The sequence below is a fragment of the Choloepus didactylus genome, chromosome 7, assembly GCF_015220235.1.
Source record: "Choloepus didactylus isolate mChoDid1 chromosome 7, mChoDid1.pri, whole genome shotgun sequence".
In the NCBI taxonomy this organism is placed as follows: Eukaryota; Metazoa; Chordata; class Mammalia; order Pilosa; family Megalonychidae; genus Choloepus; species Choloepus didactylus.
This window is the reverse complement of record NC_051313.1, coordinates 49,361,300-49,381,304: the sequence shown is the minus strand read 5'-3', so window position 1 is coordinate 49,381,304 and position 20,005 is coordinate 49,361,300. Positions and strand designations below refer to the sequence as shown.

Sequence of the window (20,005 nt, the reverse complement as noted above, 5' to 3'; positions counted from 1 at the left end):
AGTTGTTTAGTTGTGCAGCAAAAGTACTTGAAATGGTAACTCGGTAAAGGAGAATATTTTAAACTTTAAAGCCTCACAACACCAGAAAATTTTAAATTTTATCTAAATCTGTATATATGCAAATATGTTTTGAGGAAGTATAACAAGATGGTTTAATAAAAGACTGTCAAGCATAAAATATATTTCATTAGGATAAAACTCATGGAAGATATGAAATATGAGTGTGATTTTAAGGAGCACAGGAATAGCACATAGGTATATTTAAATGCATGCTATGGATAGCAAACTGCCATTGAATTGACATTCCATAAAATTCATTTAAAGAGTGCTATAACAGTTTTCTTCACAAATATGAATAATTGCAATATGCTGGAATTCATATCAAATGCAGTTTTTAAATCTCATGATAAAAGATTAGATATTTATTTAAATTCTGGACTGAATTCATAGATTTTCACATTTTTCTTAGGGGGATACATAAGAAAAACTCTTTGAATGCCATCATTTTATATTATAATTGCCCTTGGTGGGTAAGTCATGGAGTTTGGAATACATTGCTAAAGCAATAGGCAGCATGGAAACTTTCTGAACAAGAGATAATACATCACAGAAATTACTAGTTCTCATTTCCTTAGCTAATAAATTATCCCTTTCCTCCTCTCCCCTTCCCTCCCCATCAGTTCTTTCCCTTCCTCTGTCTACCCTTCCCCTCCCACCTCTTTCCTTCCCTTCCCTTTTCCCATAGGATTCATATATATGTGTTCTTAGTGCTTAACAAATTGAGTTTGGCCAGCAATTGCCTGTTTCAAGAATGGGATGGGAGAGATTTGGAATTAGAATAATATGTCCATACTTCAACCACCTTTTTAACCCTCTGCAGCTTATCATTTTGCTTGGTGAGTGACTTCTAAATCTTTGGATAAATCTGTGTGTAACTCAGTCTCTCTTTGACTATAATGTCCTAAACCAGCTTACCTGACTAGCTCATTTTTGACAGAACTTTCTCTGGATAGCTTTTTAGACCATTCTCTTCTGAAACACCCTACTTATTTTAATATCTATAACATTTTATGCCACCCCTTTGTCTTTGAAAACCTTTTGCCTACAGCACATTATAAATAAATGCTGATTGAATGAATGAGCAAATGAATGAATGAATCCAATAAAATCTAATGACAATCTGACAATTTTTATGGGCCAGGGTAGTGCTTCTCCCCAACTTCCTTGGATTTTTTGGGGGGGAGGGGGAAGTGGCCATCAAGCAATTTCAACATTTAATTTGAAAAAAATCATTTTGCAGAAATGAAGACACAAATGACAATCATTGTCAGTCTTAGATACTTATACAAAGAATCTCCTACAATATGATTCACAAGCTCAGCATCATTTTGGCATGATGACAAAGGAAAAGCAGATCTGCCAAAGAATTCATTAATACATTCTTTACTATGCATTTTATACTCCCTTTGATATGTCTAGTCTAAATTTCATATAAGTTATTTTGGATTTTTGAGAAATGTTCACAAGTTGGGAAATATTTGTTGATCAAGTTAATCAGAAAGTCAATGAGATATACTCACAGCCATGTACCTTCTTTCTTATTCTGCCTACATTTCATGAGCTAAGAAGTACTGTTTCATGTTATTTAGTTTACAGTTATTTTTCTGGTCATGACAAAAATGCAATTCTGCAATAACCTATGTGTGTATGTGTGTGTGTGTGTGTGTGTGTGTGTTCAGACAAAAAAAAAAAAAAAAATAGAAGAAATCTTCCCATACCCATCTAATTTTGAAATGCCTAACACCTGTAAAAGAAGCAATCAATACTCATGTTTTCTTTATATATACCCTGTAGCATAGACACTCCCATTGGGTAAATGTGTAAAAAGATTCTATTAGGCTTATCAAGGTACTTTTCCAAACATTCATGTCTCATCCCCTCAAGATTTTAATGCACTTTTTCACAAGGGCGTATAACAGGGTTACTGCTCTCTCCTGGAGTTTAATCATCAATATAGTGAGCCAGTATTATTGACGGGAATATAATACATCCCTCCAGCATAGTAGGGCAGAAAAACATTTCACCAGCTGTAAATCACTTAAAAGACTTGTTAAAAATGCCAAAATCTGAGCTCTTTTCCCCATTTACCATTTCAGTAGCTCTGGGATTGGGCCTAGTAATCTACATTTTCAACAATAATCCCAGAGGATGCTTATGAACTCTAAAATTTTTAATCCAGAACTTTGTAAAAACTGACACTGGTACTTAATGCATTTATGCCTAATGTTTCAAATATACATAATGGAGGAAAATTCAATTTCCTCAATAATGTAAAAATCCAACAAGATAGGGGCTTTTTTAAGAAAAGATACATATTTCATAAAGACTCCTACCACTATCACATTTTTGAAAAGAGTTTTACTTTTTTCTCTCAGAAATTTAGAATTGCTAAGATTTTTCGAAATCTTTGTGAACTTGAAGATATCTCTTCCTAGCTCCTGTTTTGAACATGTTTACAAATTATAATGTTTTTACTAAAGAAAAACTTTCAAGGACCAGGATTATGATAACATTTGTGTATGTAAAGTCAAGCCTTAGGGGCTTCTAAATCATCGAATCATTAGTATTATCCAAAGCAAAATTTTTGGAACACTATTCCCTTAAAATACTGTATTAAACAAAAGCTCTACAGTGATCAAATAAATTCTAGAAATACCTAACTTTTAGTGCTGTACATTGAGTTCCATTTTATTGCAGTGAGTCACAATGTCCAGTAACATATGAAAGGCTCTGAGAGGTCTTACAGTACCTAAATCTGTCCAATGCTGTTTAGCCTAACAAAGGTATGTGGCTACTAGCAATATATCATATCAGGAGGAAAAATAGTTTTATATATACTAAAAGATGTGAATCATAGAATTTTCGTGTCTTTAAATCAATAATCAACACATGATATATTAAATTGCACTAATTGCAAATTTCTGAAAGTTAGCTTTTAGAGATAGTCTATACTATCTGCTTTTGTCTGTATATAACATTAACCACTTGCGTTTAGGGAAATCGTATTTTTTTTAAGGATGCAAATAATACATATACTTTATGACATTTAAATAATACCAAGGAGTATTACAATGAATTATATCAAAATGAAAGGTGAAATTCCTTAAACTTTATTTTTTTAATAAATGCTTTTTAAGCATGTGCTATGAATGCCAGAAATTGTACTAGATTCCAGTGATACTGATCAATAAGAGTTAAAACCTGCCCTCTTGGAGGTTGCAATTTTACAGAAAAGACAAATATTGAAGAATGATTAAATGCATGTTGAATGCTAAATAAAAATGTTAGAAATGCTACAGGAAAATATAAGAGGATATAAATGAGAGAGTTAACCAATTAATCTGGGATATTCTGGGTAGGCTTCCTTTAGAAATTAGCATTTAAATTGAAACTTGAAAGAAAATTAAAGTTGGGGGGGTGCAAAACTAGGGGCAAATTTGTAAGTAGGAAAGGGTACAAAAAAAAATAAAATCTCCTGGGGAAATAGTCTATGGTGGAAGAAATAGTATTATCTATTATAATATAATATAATAAGAGAGGTTTTCTAATCAGAGAAATGATGGTTGATGTGTATAGGAAGCAATGAACAGTTAAGCAAGAAGGATGAGAGTAGAATGGCTTACTAAAGGAATGGGACTTGATGTGGAATAGTGGAAGAGATTTTTGCAGAAGACAAAGAAGTTAGGCCTTTAAACAGTTGTCCACAAGGACACAAAATTGCCTTAGTATTATATCAAGAATTGGAGTGGAGAAGATTGTGACTCAGGTACCAATGCATTAAATGAGTGAAGGGGTGACCAGATGGTAGGTGGGGGTCAGTGGTGAGGTAATAGAGAACTTACAAAGCCCTGTGAAATTGAAGAGGATCATTTTACAGGAAAGGATTTAAGAGGGAGTAGGTTGAATGTGGTTTATTTCTATTTATTAACATATAATATATATGTATATATATATACATACACTAAATGGGTGAGTAAATTTGAATATGCTGCAAAGCAGATGCCAAGATGGAATTAAATGTGCACAAAATGTATTGAGGAATGTTTGAGAGGGATAAAGGAGAAGTAGCAGAAGTAGACAAGGGTGCTTCAGACAGTGATTTGGGTCTGACATCTGTGAAAAGAGAAAAGGAAGGAAGGAGGATTGGGTAGGAAGAACTTCAGTTTGCAAAACAGTTCTGAGAAAGCCTTGACCAGGTCTGTGGGAATTTTCCATTGCAAGAGTCCATTGTAAGAGTCCCATATCAGGCAGGCATGGCCCAGATTTAGAAGCTTACCATGCCCAGTCACTGATTTTGAATTGGTCACGGGAAGTATGACTTTAGTACAAAAGCCGTGGTTGATCCAAAGGTGTACTAGCTAGAGGCTGTCAGTCAGTTGTGCCTTCACAGCTGGTTTTCTTGAGGAGAGCTCTGAATGGAAGACTTCAACATGCACACATTTCATCCTCTTGGGCATGTTAATGCCCCTCTCTTCCATCCCCACCAGTTTTCTCCTTCATAAATAACATGACCATAGTCCTTGCCATAGTTTTTAGAGATGCTGCAACAAAGCGTCACAGACTAGTTGGCTTAAACAGCAGAATTTATCTCATGGCTTTTGAGGCAAGAAGTCTGAAATCAAGGTGTCAGCAGGGCCATACCTCCTCTTAAAGGGGAGAACCTGCCCCAGGCCTCTTCTGTGGCTTCTGTGGGTGGCCAGCAATCCGTGGCATTCCTTGGCTTGTGGCAGCAAAACACAATCTCTGATTGTCGTGTGGCCATCTCTCTTTCTTTCTCTACTTCACTGTGTGTGTTCAAATTTCTTCTGCTAATAAGGACGCTAGTCTTAATGGATTAGAACCCACCCTAAGGCAATTTGGCTTCATCTTAAGTAATAACATCTCCATAGATTCTGTTTACAACTGAGTTCACATTTTGGAGGACTTGTGGTTATGATTTCAACATGTCTTTTTGGGGGACACAAAGTCCTTTAAGTTTTTCTCATAACACTTATTTTGCTTGGTTTGTTTTGTTTTCTTTCCTAGAAGTGCCCTATGTTAAAAGAGCAACACCTACTAAATAGGGATGCTTGAAAAACTTTATTGGAATAAGAAACTTATCTTGTGAGTTAAATGCAGTGATCCATTTTGTTGTTTGTAGAAGAAAGTAATTTTAATTTCACTATGGATGTAAAATTCTTTAAAAAGCAAATTATAATGACAATTGCATTCTTCCTGATATAAGATTTTGCTGAGCCCCTTATATTTATATCCTCATAGATGAAGTCTGTAAGCTTAGACACAAGTTAGCTTCTTATCTTCATGCAAAGTATGGCTTGGATGTCAGTACGTTAAGGATCAGATGTTCCAATGTGATGAGTTAAAATTCTGTATTTTATCACAGATGTTTCAAAATTAAAGTGGAAAAGAGAGGTTTTCTAATCAGAGAAATGATGGTTGATGTACGTACTTGATTGTATATTTCTGTCTTTAATCATAAGGAGTTTAAGAATCGTAAATCCACATCTCTGTCATCTTTAAAAAATGCCATTTCTTGAAAAATGACAATACAGAATTATACATTGCTGTTAGGTTGTCTTTTTTTAATGTCAGAAAGCAATTTCATGGCATTATTTAATTCTGATTAGCACTGTTGGGTACTTTCCCTTGTCTTCCTTTTTTCTCTTTGAATATTATTCACTTTAAGCTCATTATATGTTATAGATAGACAGATAGAGATAGATAGATAGATAGATAGATAGATAGATAGATAGATAGATAGATAGATAGATCATAGATTTGAAGCATTCTGGAAGTTCCTGACAAAAAGAAGTTGGAATGTAATAGCCAACTTCTCTCAATTTTTTTTTCTGGTATGGTTGGTGAGACTCATGCTACATAAACATTAGGAAAAAGCAGTCAAATTAAAATATGTCAGTGGTATTGAAATATTAATAACTAATCAGTCACCTTGTATGGAAAACATTTACACACCATTTAAAATAAACTCTAATGGTCATTTTTCTCTTCATTAGAAAAGCTGTATTTATTTACTAATAGAAAATGACATATATATATAAATATTTTTTTTTTTGCAGCAGCAGCAGCAGCATTAGCTACTGCCTCTGAATCTATTTCTCCCACCACTACCTCTTGTCCTAGATTCTTGAACTATTTAATGATAGTAGATGGATATTTCTCAAATGCTCTTTTGTTCTGACTTCTGTATTTTATATTAATCATGATCCACAACATCCCATTTTCCATGATCAGTTTAGGATAACATATTATATTGTCAGCCAATTCATTTTATACAGTTACTGCAGTAGATGTTTTCATATTGAAAACAAACAGAAATATCCCAGTCATGATTTCCTTATTTCAGTTAATGTGATGGCAAAATATTGCTCCTCCTGAATACCATGGAAATGATGAAATAGTTATTAGTAAAATGAAATTTAAATTCAAAATTATTTTATTGGCATTGAACTTACTCCTTCTATAAAATATTTTAATATATTTTTATTTTAATTGTATCAGTAAAGTGTCTGGATTACAAATGTATGTCCTGGATCAGAGGTGGTCAAAGTATGGGAAATCTCATAAGTGACTATCAAATCTGACAGATCCCCCACCCTACCCAATAGCCATTGTTTCCTTATGAACTGTTCTTTCTGCTGTTTCCACGTCTCCTACTTTCTGTTATCCAGAATTATAATGCCAATAAATTGAGAAAAGAAATATGAAGAAGCAAATAACCAAGAAGAAACTAGATAACCAATGATACTATAGTGCCAGTATTAACTGATTAAAAAAATACACACACATACACACACAATATTTGTTAAGTTCTTGGCAGCAGTGGTTAAGATTTGTTTTTGTTTGATTTGTTCTTAGGTTTGGGTACTAACATGTTGGCCAAGTCAGTCATGGCAAAGCAATTGCTCATGCTCCTGTGTATATATTTTATTAATTAGATGATGTTAAGAATAGGAGCTTTGATTGACAGGACTTGTGCATTAAGGTTGGTATAATTGATGGTTAATTGCCTTTAATTGGTGGAGGCTTTAAGAACTGACCAAATAAGGCAATTATATGGGGAGATGTTAGGTATAAAGAATGACTCTCTCTTTAAGAAGATCTTGGCTTATAGAGCAGAGACCCACAATACCTTCTTTCAGGTGATATTGTAGTGTTTATCACCTCGATTGGCAGGAGTAATTCCATGGGGGTCCTATTTGACCTGGCTCACTAAGGAAGCCAAAAATTTTATCTTATTCCAGGAGATGTCTTAAAGCATGCATACTACAGTGGAAAAAATAAGAGCCAAATAAGATGAGAGTCCTGGGTTCTCAACTTTATTGTGACCCAGAGGGGAGGAGGAAGATTTTTCCGTGAATTTTTCCGTGAATGCTGGGAATTTCCCATAGATGCTGGGAACAACTCCCAGAGGTAGTTGTTAAATAAGAATTGTTCCACCAGTCACAACTTCCAGAGGGGTGGGGGACTGGGCCTTTGACATGCAGAAGGAGGAGGTCAGGCCCTTCAGGGGAGGGTCCATGTGGCTGCAGTTTGGGTGGCTGCCTGGGCCCGATAAGCCAGGATCTGTGACTCTGATGTGGGTCCCCCTCACATCTTGCCATAGCTCACCCTATCAGTAGCCTCGCAGATAGTATGAGGCTTGCCAGTAAAGTAAGTTGCAGGGAGGAGGTTCCCTGTAAGAAAATTTTTCATGACTGAATGTCAAAGGGGCCTCCCCTAGGGTTGGAGACAAACTCTGGTTCTCTTTTGTTTGAGTACTAAAAGAATTGTCATGCCCATTGCATTATCTCAGTCTTTTAAAAGTGGCAATCAGGCCTCATTAACTGTTTGCCAGTGGGCAACAGTTTTGGTGGTAATACCTGCTTTGGATGGGTGTGTCTCTATTTTTTTTTTTTTAAGTCAATAGGGGAGGGGCACAGAGTCTTTAATGATTTGGAGTCCTTAACAATACCTGCTAATTGCCTCATCTCCTCGAGGGTTACTAATAATACAGGCCCTGTGCTGAGTACCTTTAGCAATGGTTGTCCCTCCTCCTGAACAAAATCCTTAAGGATAGTTTGAGTATCCAGTCTGGAAAAATTTCTGGTATTGGTTTCAGTATTCTGCATCAGGGGTCCATTTGACCTTGTAGGTCATTACCCTTGCCCTGGCTCATATTCTGCCACCTTTCTCTTCAGGGTGTCCCAATTGACCTCAGAGGGGTTAGGGTCCACAGCTGTAAATTCCAGGATGACCAGATCCTTGAGAACATAAGACTAGCACTTTAGTATGCTGATGTAATGTGGTGCTCAGCAAAACCCAGGCACATTCCATGGATGTCTCACATTTCTTCTGTAGGGAGGAAAGCTTGTCCTAGGTCTTAGGTGGAGTGGCCACAATGTGCTTGGGGCCCTTGAATTTGCCCAGGAGACCCTTGGCCACCATACACCAAGGATCACACCCTCTATAACCTCATGGGGTTAGGGGATGAAGCAGCGAAGACAGCCACAACATAAGGATTGCAGACCTTTGCATCTCTGTGGCCAGTGGACTGCCATGTTATCCTGGTCAGGAGTATTCCCCCTCCCTGTGTGCTCGGGCAGAGGAAATATTCCCTAATCCCAAGGATGGTATCCTACTGCTATACAAGGTCTGCCAGAGACAGCTCAGACAGGACGACCAATGGAGGTTCCCATATCAATACAATGCCGTCCCCCAGCCTCCAGGTAATTTAGCAGACAGAGCCAACTGCAGGCCGGTAAGTCCTTAGTCCCTGAGCTGCCTAAGACACACTGACCTGTACTTTATGTGGGTCTCTCTATCTTCACAGTAAAGTAGCTGATCAGTTTATGCCAAATTTTCACTGGTCTCACCCAGTCCTGTGTGCCTTTTTGGGGGAGTGATAGGGATTCTTGTTCTACTAAGGCAGGTGGCTGCATTAAGCAGTTTCCAGGGAGCTGGTCCTTGCCTCTCTACAGGTCCCTGGGCCGTGCCTTTAATGGGTCCACATTTGGTATGGGTAACCTGGCAACACTTGGCTGTCACAAAACACCTAACCCGTAACCCCTCTGTGCAAAGCAGCACCAGTGACCACCATCGCTAGCCTCCTGTGACAGTTTGTAAGCCAAGAGCGGGCTGAAGAAAGGCATTCTCACCTGGCTGCTATTGGTCAGCATCAATCACCCTGCTTCTTCTGCTAATTGTTTTGGATGTTATGTGCAAGTTCTTTGGGTGATGAGATGCAAACACAGACAGACGGGAGAATGCATGAAAGGACAGCTTTGTTTGATCACAAGGCTTGGAGGGGGAGAAGGGAGAATGAGGGTGGTTTAGGGATCCAGAGCTTACCTAACCTAGGCTCCCCTGTAGGTCAGTGGGGAGAAAAATATGGGTCCTGGGCTCTCATCTTTATTGTGACCCAGAGGGGAGGATGGTTTTTTTTCACCTGGATGCTGGGAATTGGCAGCTATAAACTATGCAGCGGAAGGGCAGAAGCTGCAAGGGCTGTTTGGGGAAGCTGAGGGCGGCTGTTCTCATCCAGACCATATGGAGATGCATGCCTTGCTAGTTATGCTTACTCAAAAGGGGAACTTACAACTAGGCCAGGCAAGATGACGAGGCAACAAATGTAACTTATTTTATGCCATTACAAATCTGAAAAAGTATAAGAATAGAATAGGAAATTAAACTTAACTGTCTGATTTTTCTTTTTTCAGAACAGTCCTGATTTCTTTAAAGTTTTGTCATTTTTCTTAAAAGGATTGTCTTTCAGGCTCTTTTCATGTGCTAAAGAAGCTTGTATACAGATATATCAAATGTATAAAGTGATGTGAGTTTCCATGTGAATTTTCATATCCCTCATCTATATTCTAAAATTAAAAACTAAATGTAAAGAGAATATTATGGTGATCACTCATGTGGCCAACCACCTGATTAAACATATCTTGTTTTCCTAGTTTGGGAAAGACACAAATCACTTCCGCTGCATACCAAAGTAGGATGGTTGTCTGGAGATAAAGTGCAGGTTTGATTGAGTTGTGTGCTGAACTACCCACTCTTTGCATAGAACATCATTTTTACTTGACAGATAAGCTTTGGCATTCATATTTGGATATCTGGCATATATCCAGATGTCACTTTAAGGAAGACACTGGCTAGTATTTACTGCTAATGCTCACATTTGAGATTTCAACTGAAAATTAGAATTTTGGAAAACTTATCTACCCCTATAAGCTTGAAAGCTTCCCAATACATAAATATTTTTAATGGAGCTGTTAACATTAACAAATGAGATTTTTTATATTATATACTGAAATTTGTCAACATTTTGGAAAATTTACCCAATCAATATTTACCAAATCATGCATGGGTAAAAGACCTTTCAAAGTGCAAGATAGACCAGGGGTTTTTAATGTAATGGAGTACAGAAAATCCATTGCTATAGTTTTAGATTCCACAGTAAAAATAAACTTTAAGAAATATCATTTGTTGAGTTTTGGTGTAATATTAAAGAATAATATCCACAATTATTTGGAAAGGCTATTAAAATATTCTTCCTCTTTTTAAATACATGCCAGTGGGAGATCAGGTTTTCTTCATACACTTCAACTGTAAAAACATCACAACAGATTGAATGCCAAATCATATATGGGATTCCAACTGTCTTCTGCTAAGCCAGATAGTAAAGAGATCAGCAAAAATATAAACAATTCTACTTTTCATATTGTTTTGTTTTAGAAAATCTAGGTTTTTTTTTTCCTTAAAAGTGTTATTTATATTTACATTATATTTACATGAGTTTATTAACATATTTAAGTGATAAATAACTGAAAAAATAATCTCAGTTTTAATTTTCCTCATGGGAAAAATGGATAAACAAAAGCTCTTTGGAGAAATTAATTTTTAAAAGTGAAAAGGGATCATTAGACCAAACAGCTTGAGAACTGCTGCCCTAAATGATGACTGAAGTATGAGCTAGAAGGAACCTGGGTCTCAGGAGATCTTATGAAAACTGAAGTACTTTGAACTTGAGATTGTTTATGCCACTTTATTTTGGATTTTATCTTTAAAACAGCCTAGTCTACATCACTCACCATGTTGCCTATTATTATTATGTCTTTGTTTCATGTCCATTTATTTCTACTCATCTTTATTATGTCCTTCCACCTTCTTTGGGTTAATTTGTTTTATTCATGTTGAAATTTTGTTTTTCAACTTTTCCTTCCTTCCTTCTTTCCTTCCTTCCTTCCTTCTTTCCCTCCTTCCTTCCTTCTCTCTCTTTCTGTTTCTTTTTTTATGTTAAGAAATGCATCTAAGACTATACTCAACATTTTTTTCTAAGTGCTACATTAGCTGCATCCTACATGTTTTTCTATGGAGTCTTTTTATTATCATTCATTTCAAAATATTTCATGATTTTTATTGATTTTAAAATAGAAATTTAAGTTTTCCACAATATACTTGTTTTAATTTGGTGTGTTTTCTTTTTATAGTTTATTTCCAATTTAGATGCATTATGGTCAGAAAAAAGTATCTTTATTATATCCATTTTATGAAATTCTCATTTAACAAAAATAGATTTTCTATTTTGGATTTATGTCCTTATCTAATCGAAGTTGTGTTTTTGTATTGTTCTAGTTCTCAATATTCTGGCTGGTTACTCTTTCACTTAATTATTTTCTGATAGAGATTTGTCAACATTTCTATTTTGGTTTTGATTTGTTAATCTTTTCTGATTCTGATAACATTTGCCTTATATATTTCAAAGCTGTGTAGTTAGTTCCATTTTATTTTTTTAAATTTTTTAGTTTCTTACATCTTCTTGGTGGCTTTTTGCTTTTATATACACTTAAATCAATATAACCTTCCATCAGTTTTAGTCTTCATGAAAGCAACAATGCTATCCCAGCCTTGTTTGGTTAGTATTCACATGGTATACTTTTTTCCATCCTTCTATTTTTCTAAAGTTCTGGCCATTACTTATTAGATGTGGCTCTTATAAGCAATATGTAGCTGGTTGTTTGCTTTATTTTGTCTTCTTTTTTATCTTCTGTTGGATTGATAAAATCTTCTATAGTTCCTTGTTCTTTTCTGTTTAGGAAGTTATTCACTGAATTTATTCCCAGGTAACTGAAAGGCATCAGTATACACTGAATCTTGAAATCCTAGCAGCATGACTCACTTGCCTGTCTTGTTATGGTCACCCATTTACATGAATATACACATTTATATTTGTATAGTTGGTGATTAATTTACCAAAACATATGATATTTCTATACTTACTGCTATTACTTGCATCTAATTTCACTTCTTTTTGTTCACATTTCTTCTTAGAGGTTCAGGTATAGGGAAGGTTATAAGATAAATGCTGCATTGCCCACATGATCACTACCATTCAGCTAAAAAACATTGACTGAGTGCCTTCGATTCTCTAAGTCTACTACACACTAATAATGAATTTAAAGATATAAATGAGCCTTGACTTAAAAAAACTTTACAGTTTAGTGGAGTCCACCATGTAGATTACAGTTATGTGAGGAAAAAGAGAAAGCTGCTACAATGATGGTACCCTCAAGGTTTTCTAGGAATTCAAGGAAGTGGTGATCAAGTCTAACATGGGAGAGCAGGATAGGAGAGATAGGGGAGGATTTACAGAGGAGTTATCATTTGAGCAGTGATTTGAAGGAGAGAAAAACTTCACAGGAAGAACAATGGAAAAGAAAATGTTTTTTTCTTCTTTTGAGATGAAATGGGCAAAGGAGAAGAAAAGTGGAGGCTAAAAGGTATTTTGAGATGGAAATGAGAAAACAGAATTAATAGAACTCACTGGATGGACTTGATTTTCTTAGTTGAACAGATGGAAGACAGGGTTGTAATAGTTACAGAGAATGAGGGAGGGAAACAAAGGTAGGAGGGAGGATAGTTAGGTGGATGCATTGGTGATGGGTTAGCTGGAAGGAAAAAATATAGAAGATATGAAAACAAACTTTTATTGTATTCCTACTTTCTTCTAGTTAACCTCCTTGTACTTACAATTGTGGAATAGTGTCTGGTCAACAAAGAATTATCCTTGAAAAATGTGTCTTTAATAGCATCCTCCTTGACTGGATCACTGGGATACAAATTCATTTATTTTTTCCTGGGCTTCAGTGAATCTCTAAGGATAATTCCAGTTCTGAAATACTGTTCAGCAGGTACTTAGAATGAATTAAAAACGAGCAATTGCCCTAGTGGAATCACAATTATAGTTGTTGTTCATACATATATGATACACATTAAACACACACACACATACTCACATAGGTCTTTATCTTAACAGCAACTTCCCTGTATGGAATTCAACATAACACTGCTCCATTTCAGAATCAGTCCACGGAGAATTGGTTATGGATGCACAAAGCAGTCTTTTCATAGGACTATTTTCCAGCAAGATGGTCCATCAATCCAATCCCTATAATGAAATTAAAGTCATTTTCTATGGCATTGTTTTAGTTTGCCAGGGCTGCTGTGACAAATATGACACAATGGGTTGGCTTAAACAACAGGAAACCTCACAGTTTTGGAAGTTAGATATCCAGAATCAAGGTTTCAACAGCCCACACTTCTCTTTGCTGTCTCCTGCTGCAATCCCTGGGGTTCCCTAGCTTGTATATCTGCCGGTTTCACATGGCAGTCTTCTTCATTTTCTGGTCTCTTTTGATTTCTGCCTTCTACTTCTGCTAAGTTGTTTGTATCTGTGTCTACATTGACTCTCCTTATAAATCTCTGGTCATATGGACTAAGAAACACCTTGATTCACTTTGGTGTCATCTGAATAGGGTCTCCAAGGACCCTATTCACAAATGACTCCACACATTAACTAATAATAACTTATTCAAAGGACCTATTTACAAATGGATGCACACACATAGGCCCAGGGTTAGGACCTGAACATGACTTTTGCCTGGGACATGATTCAATCCCCAAGAAGCAGGGATTCTAAAACTTTTTTTTTTTTCTTTTTTAAGAAACACAATCCTCTTTTCAAATAAAATAAAATATAGATACCTAATATATAAAATATATAAAGTTTGAACTCAGTATCCCATGGTCCCCACTTTCTACATACCCTGTCTTGCTCTGTGGGAATTTTGGAGACTTGTCTCTTAAAACTCAAGGGTTCCTCAGAACACAATGGCAAAATGATTGCTCTGAGTTAGACCAGTCAGGTAATAAGAAAGTGACATTGACATTGTCACACTGTCAAAAGAACCTTTGTTCATTCATTCTACCCTTAACATTTATCCTAAAGGCCATCATGCTTTTTAATATTCAGGCCTAATAACATGATGAAGTGTCAACTCCTTCTAGCAGTCTAGGGAAGTAGTTCCACCTCTCACAGTGACATGCATCCTTCTCAAACGTAGGATATGAATTCTCCCATGGGATTTGAAGATCTTTTTGCCCTTTGAAATATTTGCATATTTTGGAACTTATTATGAAAACTTTGCATATAAGCTTTGTTTAGTGAAGCTATGGTGGGCAATAAATGAGGCTCATCTATAACAGACATACTCTAGGACAATGAATATGTATAATTCTCTTAGCCCTTAGAAATAATCTTTGAAAGGTAGTCATCAGGTGATATAAAATGGGAAAGAATAGCTTGAAATGGCTTTAAAAGAAGCTTTTTAGAGTAGTTAAGGAGAGCATAAAATGTAATAAAAGGCTGTGGAAGAGGAAAATAATAAAAAAGGCAATGCACTGAATTGGAGAATGAAAGAACTGACGATAAGGTGCACATATGTTTGGAATTTATACACCAAATTGTATGGTATATGTGATATTTTTGCCCTTATTATGCAATTGCATCATACATTTTTTTTCTCTAAAAAGAGAGAAGATAGAATATAAAACTCACTGCATATTTTATCTTCATGCTGTTGAAAAAAACATGTTTCTCTTACAAAGTTCATGCCATATGCATTTTATACTATGAGGAATTGCTTTTGAATATGAATTTATGCACTTTTATCCCAATGTCTGGATTCCAATCTCTTGTAAATTGGCAATTAAATTGAACTAAATGCACTTTTGATATGATTTAAATGTCATTTGACTCTTTTTCAGAGCCCTCATAAATATGATGATGTTATTTTAGTGGGCTGTGATTATGAATCCAGAAAAATGAAAACCTATTTTTTTCATTTTATCAAATGACAAAGGAATAAAATAATTGGAATTATGAGTAATGGAGGTTTATCCTTAAATTATTTTGTTAATTTTATATTCATTATATTTTAGCATAATATGTGAGGGTTATGCCTCATACTCAAAAAGGAAAGAATGATTTAGCAATTTTAGTAAATAGGCTGGTGTGGTTTGACTAGATACCTTACCCAAGTTAACTGTGTGTTTACTCAATTTCACATGTTCTGAGAAAAGTTTTAATTTAACAGCCCTCTTTTGTCAATGAACTAGCACTGAAGAGGTAAAAGTACTTTAAATGATGCCACAATGAAAGATTTGGAGATTTATTTGCTTTTTCTATTAAGCATGTTTGAACATAGTGACCCACATTTTCAATCTTGTTTTAATGCATCAGTACTGTACTTCACTTTCCTGCATAAGCTGGTGAGGCCATGGAAGAATATTATGTGTAGACTTGATTATGACATTGCACCAGACAAATATCAAAGAACCATTCTAGTACAGTCAGTGCCTGAAACAGTGCCTAGCATTCTTCAATTGAATGAGTGAATTTGTCAAAAATGTCCATTACATACATGAAGAAAAATTTTGAAAACTACTATTAGCTTAAAAACTGTAGTCTGAATATCATCATGTGAGAAATATATTGTTGTTCACTTTATACTAATTTTTTAACACATTTATATGTATAAGTCACAAATGAAGATGGCTATTCAGAGTGCCTACCTTTTAACTTGGTTCTCTAGAATCATAGCAAATTTGATCTTAATAGCAAGCAAACAAAACAAAAACAAAATGATAGGTAGTAATACCGTATTATCTCCATAAGTAATTACATAATTTTGCTTTAATAATTTCTATCCTGTGTAAATTTAAAGCATAACACAGATAAATTTTTTATCATTTTTGATAGTAAGTTCATCTTGTGTAGAGAAGTAATGAAAATTTACCTGCAAGTTAAATTCCTGTTAGGTGTATGTTACTTAGTATAAACCTATGTAAGTTTGATTAAATACATGCAAAGTCATTAATGAGTTCCTATTAAGTATCATTAGCTTCCTGCATTGTAATTAATTAGATGTATGCCAACTATTAACACAATAAATAAATATGCCATTAATTATGTGTATTTAATTAAATGAATATACTTATATTGACCAAATTATATATTTACATTTTTGCATCTTCCTTTTAAAGTACAGGCATAAATTTGAAAACTGTATAATGGCAGTATGTAATCAATATAAATTATTACATTTTCCATAACTTTTTCTACCTTCTAGAGGCTCAATCTCTCCTTTGATTTGCATTTTTCTGAAATTATAGCACTTATTTGCCTTTCTTCTTGGGTCTAGAATCTTCTGTACCTCTTTTTATAGATTCCAATTCTATTACCATTTGCTTTGGAAACTATCTAAGGAGCATCTTCTCTTTACTGTCAGTTTTATCAGATCATATATCTGCCTTGCTTTTCTTTCATTTACTGTTTTAAGTGACTCAGTGCTGTGGGAACTGATAAGCTCAGGGTTTATGCTGGTGTTGGGTCTGAGTGTGTATATGTATGTGCATTTGTGTGTTTATGTTTTGTGAATTATTAATAAAATGTAATCCTAGTAACCTGTACATTGCTTCACACCATTATTATCATTTTTGGCTACTTGTGAACCTAAAGTAGTGGATTCTGAGATAATTTTTTTTATAAGTGTCCTAACATCTGAATCTGTAGTATGTAGTATTTCGCCATCAATATATACATTATTGTTACAGTTTATATTAGACTGTTTTGGGTTAAGTTTTACTCTAATCTGTTGCTCTATGAGAAGCAGTATGGTGTAACTGAAAACACTGGCTCTGGGACTGTAACGCCTAAATTTGAATCCTGGCTTCACCACATACTAGCTGTTTGACCTTGGGCAAACTACTTAATGCTTATAGCTTTATAAAATAAAATGAAGATAATAAACATACCTACCTCATAGTTATTATGAGTTAATTCTTGTAAGTACCTAGAATAAATGGTTAGTGCATATTATGATTTAACCAACTGACTTGAAAAGAATTGATCTTAAACTTTAATTAAAGCCTAGGGCAATACATAGCTGGTGACCCAAAGAGAAATTTAATTTACATCTATAAGTTCATAGTCTTGGTGATAAATGTCAATAAAATCACATAGTGACCTGCATAAATACCATGGATTTATTTTTCAGCACAAATTTTGAAGTCAAGTTATATTGAATTTATATATTTTTACAACAAAGTCTCAAGGAGCTTGTTAATTATTTCTGGATATCCTTGCAAACATTCAACTTATTTTGCACATGTCAAAGCTTCTTGTGCAATATTGCGCGTGATTTTAATATTTTCAGAACCTTACTGTATCAGTGGTCTTTATTGATTGTAGAGTGTTTGAGTATGTCATTAGCTTTTTAACTCTTCGTACCACTGATGGCATTTTTATTTGATATCAGCTCTTCTGGCCAATTCATTTGGAGGAAGAAGGCAAATCAAAGGTGAAGACAAAACAATTAGTTAATAGGTTTTGTAGTAGCCATGGATTTGTCCATATAAGAAAATTCAATTACTTTAAATAGATAACTATTTATTTTATAAGAACTGCTGAGCCTTTATTTATCACGTGTTATCTTGGGAAATTGCTTCACGAGTCTTAGTTTCCTCACACATGGAGCTAAGAATTTTTTATCTTCCAGGATTCTTTATGCCTCCCTAGAAAACATTCTTAGAAGATACATAATAAATTTTAGTTACTTTTTTCCTTAGGGAAAACCATGAATTTTTTAAATTTGTTTTTGTTATTCTGGGACATTTTAATGATATTAGAGTCTAAAAGCAGTCATTTACTAAATATGATTGCAGTGGCTAGACATATTTAATCAAAACTCAGTTATACTTCATTAATCCTCTTAGGATTCACTTGAAGAAATATTTTTATATAGGGTTGAATGAACAAGGCATCTTCTAAAAATACTATCTGAAAAGTATAGATATTTGATGTTTTGATAACAGGAAACAATTGCTTTTCATTTTAATGTGGGTAATACATTAAGTAATTGCAATTGTTTTAGGTATATATGGTCCTCAATATGTTTTCTCCTATTGTTTGGACAAATGACTTATTTTTATATTTCTAATAATATGGTGAGATTTCATTCAGTAGGTATTCACTATTTATTAGGCAGCATACTAGGTACTTTATATGCATTGCATCATAGAATCCTCACAGCCAACCCATGACATGAGTATTCTTTTTATCTATATTTAAAAAGTAAGGAAATTAAGATTTATATAATTTAAGGACTTGCCAAAGTTAATATAGATATTAAGTACCAGAGCTGTGATTTGAACTCAAATCTTACTTCAGAGTCCAAGTTACTATGTACTGTATCTCTGCTTACTTTCTAACACAAATTCCCACTTAATAGTTCATGTTACTAAAACAGACATTCTAAATACCCTTTGAAGTCTGAATACCTTTGAGGCAGAAAATGGAAATTAGCACACCAAGAGTCAGAACTTAAAAATGTATGCACATCATTTCAGATAACTTCATGAACAGAATTCCTTCAAAAACTTTCTCTAATTTTATTAAAGAGCAATTAAAGAGTGTGTTTTGAAGGCTGCTCCAATATTTCAGGTGATGTCTTAGTGTCTTATTTTGTGTAATATTTCATTTCTTCTTCCAGACTTAGTTATGTAAATGAATACTGAGAAATGACAGATGGACATTTACTAAATCTATGGGATCATTGTGGTATGGACACTTTGTTTCATTGCCATTAATGTCATAATATTTTCCTGAATTTTCTTTAGGGAAGAGATCATTAAATGGAGCATTTAAAAATAACATTGTTCTTTCATTTTAATGGTAAATATCCATGTCAAATGCCTTATGATGAGTAAATAATAAATTAAATACAATTAAGAACTCTCTATTTAACTAAAATGCCTCATGGAAAAATTCCATAGGTCAGATGCATGGGCTAAAGTCTAAACAAACTTCACTTATGGATGTGTACCACAATAATATTGTTAAATATAGCAATTATTGACTCATGTATTGTTCCTCTATGTGGAAGTATCATCCTAGTCACCGATGTTGGTGAGTTTCTTTCGCACAATTATTAATATCACTCTTTTGAGTCTTTGCCGTGTGCCAGGTACTCTGCTAAATGTTTGTGGGTATTTAAAAAATGTTTTTTAGTTTTCATATGATCTCTGATAAGTGGAAATCATCGTTCCTATTTTGTAGATAAAGAAATTGAAGCTTGGAGAAATTTAATAACTTGCCCAGTGACATACAAATAGTAAGTGGTGGATCTGTGATTTCTGACCCCAAAATCCCATATCTTATTTGCTGTGTTTTATCGCAGCTTGCTACTCATTGTTATTTTGTTTTATAAAGGATAATAATATTGAACAATATGAACAGTTCATGCCAATAATTTAGAGGAGTTGGAAACACAGTTCTTTGTAAATCCAGATTTCTATATTAGCGAAATAAATTTTAGTATTTCTATGGATTATGTATCCATTTTACCTTCTGTTATGTGCCAACAGAAAAGTCTCTCAAGGGAATTCAGAAAATCATAGCAAAATTGCCCCCTAATTATCCATGGTGTTTCATTCAATGTCAAGTCTATTCTCTACGAAATAGAAATAAAAAATGTTTATAATCATAATTACACTTCGGCAATTTGGATTAGTGAGGAAGAAAGGAAATATTGTATACATGATT

The 20,005-nt window shown here is 34.5% G+C and overlaps 1 protein-coding gene and 1 long non-coding RNA gene across 4 annotated transcripts in view; one reads left to right on the top strand and one right to left on the bottom strand.

The window, feature by feature from the left end:
* GRIK2 (glutamate ionotropic receptor kainate type subunit 2) overlaps positions 1 to 20,005 on the top strand; it is a 774,206-nt gene that overhangs the window by 677,301 nt on the left and 76,900 nt on the right. The gene's annotated exons all lie outside the window — the stretch shown is intronic.
* The window catches only part of LOC119539620, a 36,491-nt gene that overhangs the window by 2,166 nt on the left and 14,320 nt on the right, over positions 1 to 20,005 (bottom strand). The window contains exon 2 of the long non-coding RNA XR_005217913.1: positions 13,359 to 13,510. This is a non-coding gene — a long non-coding RNA (uncharacterized LOC119539620). The remainder of the gene's footprint in view (positions 1 to 13,358; positions 13,511 to 20,005) is intronic.